Here is an 11,119-nt window from a genome sequence, read left to right on the forward strand (position 1 = left end):
ATGTACATTACCTTACGTTACTATGTACAAGCTAACAGGTAGCAGGGCTGTTTCTGTTAACACTGAACTAGTATGGGAATCCAGGAATTTGGCCATTAAAACTCTACCTGACATGCTTTGGATAGTACATCTCCTATATTGCCTTTATACTGATTCCTACTATTACATGTTATATTTATTTTAGCACTGTGCTCTTGTAAAGTAGGCATGGCTTAGTGGTAGGTCATACAGACTAATATTACCAAGGTCGTGGGTTCGAGACTGACAGTGGGAATTTATTTTTCTTTGCAAACTTTCAAACTGAGTACAGGACCTGTCAATCAAAGTGCTGAGGCCACCTTTAAGCAGTTAGAAGGGTAAGTAGGTCACACAGGGGTCAGGCTGTGTTGCAGATTCAGGTTGCTGCAATTATGTTCACTGTTTCCTGTAGTGAGTGTGTATGGCTACTGAGACCTACAACTATATTTCATATGTATTAATATATATTTATATATATGTATGTGTAGATATACATACCTTCACATATGTACATTACCTTACGTTATTATGTACAAGCTAACAGGTAGCAGGGCTGTTTCTGTTAACACTGAACTAGTATGGGAATCCAGGAATTTGGCCATTAAAACTCTACCTGACATGCTTTGGATAGTACATCTCCTATATTGCCTTTATACTGATTCCTACTATTACATGTTATATTTATTTTAGCACTGTGCTCTTGTAAAGCAGGCATGGCTTAGTGGTAGGTCATACAGACTAATGTTACCAAGGTCCTGGGTTTGAGACTGACAGTGGGTATTTATTTTTCTTTCCAGACTTTCAAAATGAGTACAGGACCTGTCAATCAAAGTGCCATAAAGGCACTTTTAAGCACTTAAAACCAGGTCTGCGCTCGTTTGCTTGAGCTCACGCATGCGCAGTTGCGTTTAGCTCGCTAACACAAGCGTACACCAGCTAATTTCTTTGAGAGAAAAGAACAAGGGGTGACAGGAAAGTGGTGAAAAGGGGTCACAAAGAGGGTAAGACAGTAGGGAAACAAGCGTGGGATTTGCAGGAGGGATGTAGGTAAGGCCCATAGATGCCCATGTCTTTGGCAGCAACAGCTGTGCATTTCCATGTATTTTGGTGAGACATTGGAAACCTTTCACCCCTGAGAGAGGTGTCAGGACAACATTAATATTTGTTGTAGAGCCAATTGTAATTAACTGTTTCAATGTCAAGCTGACATGTGTGCGACATGGACAGCTATGTATGGAGCGTAATTTTTTTGTGGGTACAGAGTGCCCTTTTTTTTTTTTTTTTTCAGGTGAGAGTGGTATGTCAGGTGAAGGAAGTCGGTATAGCTGGGGAGGTAGGTTGGGTAGGTTAACAGACAAGACAGACAAGACGATACAGGGGCGTGTATGACACACGTGGGGGTTACACAATTGACGGGGACGGAGGTTGGGATTTCCAAGATGCATGAGCCCACAGATGGCAACAGTGGAACTGATATCCCCACCCATAGGCAGTTGCCACTGTTCCTTCACAGCCCAGGACGGGTTGTGCTGGGGGCTGTGTAGGCGGGCAACGGGGCCGTTAGCTGTGCCACACGAGCCTCAAGCTGGTGTAGGGGCCCAAGAACAGTGTCTTGGATCTCCCTTCGCACCACAGACCGGACACCGCGGAGGGTGAGTGGACGAACCCCTCCGGCCACACTTGCAGAGGGGACGGGCCCCATCCCTGCAGCGCTTCCACCCAAAGGTGGCACAGGGCCACCGGAGGGTCCGCCTGGGCACTAGTGCCAGGTGCAGTCACCAGCTGAGGTGGGAGAGGTGGGTCCGCTGGGACCTGCCTTCCCAAGCGTTCTAGGTTTGTGAGTAGTTATGTTAGTTTGGGTTAGTGGCATTGTATTCCATTCAGATTAGTTGTAACAGCATGCATTGATATTCCCATCAAACAAACACCCAGATATTAACACCATTGAACAAGGGGCATATCAATATCACATGCATTATTTGAACAGAAATACACAGTCAAACAACAAGCAGGGTTGATTAATGGCAACAGGCCATCAGATTTGCAGGTATGAACAGGGCACATGCACGAACAGACATGCATATATTTTTGAAACGGACAAATGTCCATGATTAATGAAATGTTCACATACCATTATTTAGTGGGTGTTGTTATATGGAATTATAGGGTTGGGCGGAGATAGAAAGTGATGACACATTCATATGTTACACATTGATTTACATTTGTAATAGGTACACAATTAAGTTGAGGCTGATGTTTCAAAATAAATTTTATTTGACTGTCAAGCTACACCTGTTACAAATACATCACTATCCTACTTATTTTGAATTTGATCAGATACATCATCCTGCTACACTTTGATGACAGGACAGGGGACAACTATGGCTGTTTAGTCTGTCAGATAATCATTCATTCTATCTGCAAATTGTTTACTGTGATCACCATATACAGCATTTGGCCTAGACATTCCAGATTCTGACACACTGAAATCAGTTTGGGATATTAAGTTGTACTTCCCACATGCATTTAGTTCTGTAGAAACACACTGGGGCTAATATATTCAGGGGTTATTACTACTTTATTTATTCATACATGACCCTTTCTGTCACTCTCACACATCCTGCAACTTCACAGTTCAGGTTGCTACTTCTAGGCTTTGTTCACATGTTAGACTAGTGGTGATTCAAACACTTTCCAACAGCCTCACTTCTGTCATGATTCAGCATTTCAACAGGGGATATATCTCACATGTGACTACCTCAGATTCTGAAGCTGTACTCTTGAGACTACTGCAGGTTACACTATATTTAATTAATGGTGGGACATCTGTATTACAGCACTGTTTAATTCTATCAATTATATTTCCAGTTACACTTGCATACTGATGAACTTGTTGCAGCCATACCTGCAGACTTTCAAATCTTGCTTGCACATTATATTACTTTTAATCAATACACTGCAGTGTTCTGATACATGCTACAGTATAATATTTATTTACAAGTACTGGGTGGGGTTACTAACCTGCATGGTGGTGCATCCGCACCAGCCTACGGGCATGCATCTCACGGTTCATAGAGCGGACACCTGCAGCTGTAATACGAAAGAAGTAATATTGGACTACACATCTCCATGGTATCAGCTAGTTGAAATCCTTACATACATAAGTAAAATGTAACTTACTCAGTAGTGGGGCGTTGGGCATATCCCAGGCCTCCTGGATCCATTCGGTCAACTGGTCTTGCTTGCGTTGCTTCAGGTCCGCATGGTGGTGACGGACCTGCTCACCAGTGCATGGAATGCCAGTAGCACTGGTCAGATCATGAGCCAACTGGTCCCATGCCTCTGCCCTATATGCTCCCCATGAGACCTGGCCCTGCATGAGTTGGGCCTCGTGATGATGGACAAGGAGCCAGACCATGTATCTGGACTCCTCAACGCCCCAACGCTGTGCTCGAAAGCAACGTCCCTCACCTACTCCACTCATTCTGACTGCAGCTCTGTTCTACAATCGTTTCTGCTGTGTATTCCCGCCTATGGGGCTTATATATGCCGCTTTTCCCGCACATTTCTCTGATTGGCCGTTGTGGAATTGTATCTACTTCACTGAAAATGCTTTCTCATGCTCCATTCTGGATTTTATCCCATATATATGCTATTTCTGCATTTCATGGTATTCCTGTCATGGCTTAGTGGTGTAGTACCTTGACTCTAGTGCATGGTATCCTGGGTTCGACTCTGGCAACTGGCTTTTGATTTTCCTGACAGAAATGAGTTGAGGACCTGTCAATCAAACATGCCAAAAGCACTTTTAAGCACTTAAAACCAGGTCTGCGCTCGTTTGCGCGGAGGTAACGCATGCGCACTGGCAGTTAGCTGGTGGGAGCGGCGCGCAAACGGTGTGCGCTGGGATAAACCTTAATTGGCTAGTGTCACACATGTTCAGCTGAGCACAGCTAGTTGCATACAGTTTCAGCCTGTTAAACCGGTGCCTAGCAACGGGCACGCAGTTTGCAGCTTTTTAAACACTACTCAGCTACGTGCACTCCGTCTCACAGCAGCTTAGCTATCGGTACATTTCTGACTATTTTTATTATTGTGTTACTTCAGAATTTATGCTCCATTTCATTCCATTTTACAAAAGGGAATACATTTACATTTGTACAATACTGTCAGGGGGCTTTTTAGTGCTTATTTACAAAAAAAAAAAAGGTTGTTGTGGGGGCTCGAACCCTGCCTGCCTACTCTCAGGCCGGCAACTCTACCGCTAAGCTATTACTTCTTGGCTTACTTTGCATATTTAGTTCTTATATCCTTTTCCACTGACTGCTAACTGTGATTGCGCTAGTAGCACACACGCACACACGAGCGCACACAGTAGCAAACATTTACGGGGTTTAACAAAAAAAAAAAGGTTTTAATTTAATTTTATGACATCTCTTCACTTTATACACTGATGGTCAGTCGGGGCATGTGTTGTGTAGTGTGTTTATTCACATTTCCATGGCCTTTCTCGTGGCTGTTTACTTTCAGCCATTCTAGTCTTCCGGGGGCGTGTCCGCTTGCAGGGCTTAGCCTACAGACACGCCCCCTACTCTCTTACATGGACCGTGTAAGAGTTACTAGTGTGATTCAGCATGCCTCATGCACCTCATGCATATGCATGACATGCTGACATCACACAGTTTAACTGCAGCCTCCGTGTAAGAGTTATAACTCTTACACGGAGGCTTCCTGAATCTGGCCCTTTGTCTTTGCTAAGATAAAGATAAGGCAGTGGCAGTTCAAGCAATTGTTACATATATGGCACATAAATACATGTTGCCTATTTGTCTGCATGATCATTGCTATATCTATATTTACTATATATATATATATATATATATATATATATATATATATATATATATATATATATATATATATGTGTGTGTGTGTGTGTGTGTGTGTGTGTGTGTATGTATCTACAGCTGTCCACAGCTGTCTACCTATCTATCCCTCTCTTTCTCTTTCTGTCTCTCTCTCTCTCTCTGTATATATATATATATATATATATATATATATATATATATATATATATATATCAAAGAGCTGACAGTGGCATAAATGTACATTAGAGCTAATAGTGCAGGTATGCCCTGCAATATGTAGCACATGGTGCTCCTGCTTGTCTTGCTCAGGAAAACATCACTGATAGACAACACTGTCATCACCATCTCTACACATGATATGCTGTGGCTGACAGGAGGACAGCCAAAGGGAGTCATGGTGCTTATTTTAAACATGTGCACATGTGTTTGTGGTTAGGCCTGCTATAGAAATCATTGTGCTGCAAACTGAAAGGTTGTTGGAGCCTGACTGTGGGTATAAGCCATTGAAAAATTCCTTATAGCACAGACCAACGTAAAAAGCATGCACTTATAAGGGGATGGAGTGAGACACTCCTCTTTGTCGGATGTGCCTCCACCAGCTTTCATAGTTATTTGAGAGTGAGGAGCTGCAGTGTAGCACCAAGAAACTGCGAGGTTGCATTGCTGCATCCCCCGACCAGTGTAACAGAGATATTATTCACAGACAATGCCAGTGGAAGTACTAAGGCCTGTTATGCAGGGACCCTGGGTGAGTGACTCCAATGTCTGCATTAAAGGAGGCTGTGCATCATCTGCGTTAACTTTCTGAATTCTGCCATTCATCATGCTCCTTCTTGCTGATCTACTAGTTCACATGTTAGCACTCATGTTTCCTCTCTGCTTATCTTTTACAGATAAGTGTATTAGGGAGCATAAAAAGTGATTATTTGAGGAAAGGGCAAGAAAAATAGGTAGCACCCTGGGTGAGTGCTCTATAAGGATACTACACATATGCCACTCTCTCCTATTCAATAAGTATAAGCACGTCATTTACATGAAGTGTGCAGTCACAGGTTACTGCAAGGCCACATCCATATTTATGCAGACTAATGCATCTTCCTGTGCTGTGCATTGGTTTGATATACCTCAGAGGCACACCCATAAGCATCGTTTACCCCCAATCTTGTATGGTTATATGCATTATGTGCTGTACTGCTGTGCTGCTGCAGTGCCACAGGTACACATTCATGGGTGCATTTTCCCTGACTGTGTTCTTTGTTGTGAACACTTTGCTTTGCTGCAGTACATCCTGGCACACCTGTAGGCATCCTGTACAACATATGTCACAATGCAGTCTACATCATCCACATGTTAGCACCTCTTTTTGGCATAGCATGTATGTGGCCCACTGGTTTATGGAGCTATTCACAGCACAAAGCTGATTTCTTGGCAGGATGCTGCCAATGGAGACACTGTACACTTCTGTTCCCCTGTGCTCTTTAACTCCATCTGTGTTGTGAATTATCCCTTTGTTAATGCTGCATTGATGAAGGATGTATCTTCATTTCATAGACAGCTGCTGCATGTTACATGTCTGTAACACTGCACGTGGTTAATGGTATGGGCATATTTCTAAGGACTATTGTTGGTTTGTCTCTGATAAAGGTAACTGGTTTACCTGTGCAGTATGTGTTTCAAATCAGCAGGGCTGATGATGACTGTATGAAATAATCTTTTATGAATCCTGATAGCATAAAACAAACTTACCAAAGGCTACTTTCAGCAAATCTGACCAAAAGGTTTTTGATGGAAACCATGCCCTCCTGCACTTCTCCTGTGGGAAGGACCTCCACACCTCCAAACTTGCAGATACCAACTTCATGGTTACACAACTGTCTTGAAAGGGGACATACTTAGGATCAGTGAAAGCAGTTTTCTACAAATTCATTTCACAGCCTCAGGACTTGAAGAAACGATTCCTAAAGCCCATCACACTCCCAGTCAGCAAGACTAATTGTCTGTAGTGTGCTACAGTGTGGGCAGCATAGCTTTGCATTGCCTCTTCCTATAAAATGCACATGCCGCTGCTTATCTTACTTTCAGGCACATTATGGCATATTTTGGTGCAGGGATCTGTTTCTATAAGTCCAGTGTAATCTCCTTTTATATGTCATCTTTAACCATGGCATACATTACGGATGAGCTTGCACATGGCACAATACTGTGGTGTTTGGCCATTTCTGTGTGTGTGTGTGTGTGGGGGGGTTGTCCTAACCTGTTTAATTTATTATATTTGTCATGTGTTTGCTGAGGGATGCTGTATATTTTTCAATTGGCCTTATGCATCACATATACAGCTGCTGACACTTTTTTGTTGCCTTTACCAAACAGCATGGATAGCCTGTGGCCTCCTCAGATGATGCATGCCATGCTACGAGCCAGCAGGAGGCTAGCCTTAAAAAGGCCCTTGTACTCATTAACCTAGTAAACACCTATGAACCTGTGAAGTATGCTGCACTATGCAGTGAAAGTTGCTATGACATAGGTAGTGCACACCTACACAAGATGGTGTTAATGTGTTTTTTTTAAGAAATATTTTTAACACCTTTATTGAATTATCATTTAAGACACAGCTAAACATATATTTTTATAGAAGAAAACAAACCATGTTCACATGTTCACATTTATGCATGCATCATCAATGCAACATTACATAAATTGATCAATCCCTGCCTTTCCTTAAACCTCACTCCTATTGCAAAATATTATTCTAAGTAAAATTTCAGACCCCGGAGACAATCAGTTAAGATAATCAAGGGAGTGCCAAGAAGTAGGGGCTGAGACAGGTGGCAGCTCACCTTGTGGCAAACCATGAATGTATTGTTCCCATAAGTTCCATTTTTTTTCCTATGTAACTTGCTCCTACCCTTTTCTAAAGATCTCATTTCCTGTCCTTTTATCTCTTTTACAATATTCACCACTTCAAATATGGTTGGTTTAGCATTTGATTTCCATTTTCTAGTAAATGCTTTTTGGGCAGCCACCAGAATTAAACTTAACAAGGTCTTATAATGCCTTACAATGTCTAGACAATTCAGATCTTCTATCCCAACTAAATAAACAAATAAATAAATAAAATAATTTACTTAGTTACACCCATTTGCTCACCCAGTATTTCTGACACAGTACTCTGTACAAAATTTTTAGACTGCCAACTCATTACTCTCTCAAAACATATGTTCTCAGTTACCTATTTCTTCCCCTTCATACCTCTAACATTTGCTATCTATCACAGGAAAAATTCTTTGGAGTCTGCATGGGCTATAAAAATGCCTATGTAAACACTTCCAAACAAAAATCCTAGACTTTGTTGCATATTTGGAAGTGAAACATATGTCCTTCCATTGTTACATTGTGGATTCATTATCCAATCTCTCTTCCCAATCTTTATTAACCTCTTCTGATTGATTCCTATAGTCATTGTGCAATATTTTATATACCGTACTAATTATTCATGTTTTTTAACAGCAGCTTCTGTTCTAGAGTCAACTAAAAGCTCTACCAGAGCAGGACTTTTACTTCAGATTCCCCTATCCTTTTCTCTTTGCCTGTAGTCTGATATCAATCCCTGATGGAGAAGATAGTCTGTAGCTTGCAGTCCAAATGTCTTTTTGGCCTCTTCTCACTCTGTTACCTTTATCTCTCTAGTTACTACTACAGCCACCACTATCTGCTCCAACTCTAGTTACAGCCACCACTTTCTGCTCCAACAGTGGCTGTGATACTCAAGGCAATTCAAGTGGACTACCTGCTCTTGAGGTTTGAAAATCCTCCATTAGTGGAAAGTTCCCGGCATCAAAACACTTTTGTACCTCTGCCACAGCTCATCAGGGGAAGGATGTAGTGGAGTCATCTGCAGGGTGAATCGATCATCCAGACCTGCAATGAGGAGATGATATGGGAAGTTAGTCATAAATGAATCAATCCTAATGTTGGACTGAATATAACTAGCAGACGTGTTAGCACTTTTGAAAGTAGCTAACCATTGCTGACCACAAGTCTCTGTTTCCTTTTGTAGAAGGCATCATGTTTTGTATCACACTTTGTTCTTACGGAAATAGAAAAGACACATCAGAGAAATGAATGACTGTAATGTAAGATTATAGAGCAGTTACAATCCATGAATATTTCCTATTAGCTACATAACTGATGACAATCAAGTGTTTACCCCCCCTGCACACACTGATATGTATGCAGAATATGACTCTGGCTTATATTGGAAACTAACAGATAGTATTCAGTCACTGTGAGATGGTGCAGCATATCCCCCACCCCTACAGAGAGCCCCATGAGGTGTGGAAGGAAAATATCATGCAGTGCCACCATCACAACTGCTAAATCCACCTGACATGGAAGACTCGGATAGTAGCATTCCTGTTTCTTAAATTGTTTTGATAAATACTTTCCAGTAACCAAACAGTGCCAAACCTAGAACAGGATAGCAGAAAAAATATAAAATATACAAAAATAAATGACTAACTATATTATTCAGGGCATTATTGCCTAACCTCCACTTCTCACACAAGGAGATCAATGTGGTATTCCTGTGCCATAAATCATCAAAACAATGCTTGCACTGTTCCCCCATCTTGGTGATGTCATTGGCTGAAGAAAACTTCACAGCCAGGTCATATTAGGCATTCACTTTTCTAAATACACCATTATGGAGCCCAGTAAAGACTCCCATTAAGTGGTCATAACGGCATTAAATCATAATCTTGGTCTCCTTAATGCACCAGGAATGTGCTGCCTGGAATCTTCTAAGAGAAGCTGCCTTTCTCCTAATTCTCTTCTGAAAATGATGTCACTTTTATGAAGAACAAAATGGCAGTCTGTGATTTATACCTACAATGAAACATTTGCAGCATGACTACCCATATGTGTATCTGCAGGTATTGCATGTTTTAGAAGGTACTCACAGCAAGGTAGCTCACAATATTAGAACAACCTGTTCCTGTGCATGCATGTTACTGTTATGGCCTATCTAATGTATGTGTTGGTGTATAGTGGTGAGTACAGCAGTCATATATCCACACGCATTCTGCCCCAACTTGTTTCAGTAGGGTAATATCACTAGCGGTTACCAAGGTGAGCCATCCGTGCAGCAGGGTAGGAACCTGTTTTAGAATTTTCTGTTTAAAATGTTTAGTGGCTGTTATTTTACTTCGAGTTTACATAAAAATCATCAGTTTCACATGTATACTTGACATCACTGGAAGACCATTCACAAGATTAAATTTTTTTATGTGGGTTCAGTCTGTTTAACTCACAAGAAACCATTTTGTTGAGTTTGCAGCACCCTTGAGTTTATTTATTTCAGTAAATGGAGATGTGGGAAGTATATGTCTCCCATATAGTGGTTTGGGGGGGGGGGGTACAGTCACCCCTACACAAAACACGAGGAAGTTTCACTTTGCAGGGAGCAAATTCATGAAATGCTATTTTAATGAGCTGACTTCCCACCAAAAGACTAATTCCTTTTATGCACCCCACTGACTGACTTTGGCTGACTTTGACATTCCCCTCTTCTAACATCAACTGCTGGAGCTGTGATGGAGACACTGCAACAAATGGAGACATATATTTTCCTTTGCCCAATACTTCAACAATTTTCTGATAGGAATAGTAAAGATGTCACCAAAGTGGACTATTGATTTATGGTATTGACAGCCTTTGCTTTCTCTTCCTAAGCATTCCACTAACCTAAGTTGGTCTAAGGTGAAACTACCAGCTAGATTAATGATATGTGAAAGAAAATATGTCACTGTTATTTTTTTCTTGACTACTCCCATGAAATAGATAGTATAACTTAAGAAGGTTATATTATGCATCACATCAGCAGTATCTCCATAGATAATATCTGTAAAAATATATTTATCATTAATGTCATTTGTAAAGGGAGCTACTGCCCTTTAACTTGCTCCTCTTTTAGAAATAGTTAGGTGGGTGTTAAGGGGTGCCAGTCCCCTTTACTATTGGATAATTCAATTTATATGGTTGATAAGGATTGAGTGTCTTGAGATATAAACACGTCATTCTATTAAGAATGTAGTTGACATAATTTTATTCTCAAAAAAAAAAATTTTGCAGAGGATAATAGATACAAGTGGAAGTCTTTTGTGCAATTGAAATGGGAAGAGTAGGATGCTGAAACTCTTAAGCTCCAGCTTAAGATTTATATCAGCCATTCGAGG

Source organism: Protopterus annectens, chromosome 13.part0 (assembly GCF_019279795.1).
Source record: "Protopterus annectens isolate FY-2018-M chromosome 13.part0, PAN1.0, whole genome shotgun sequence".
Taxonomy (NCBI): Eukaryota; Metazoa; Chordata; order Ceratodontiformes; family Protopteridae; genus Protopterus; species Protopterus annectens.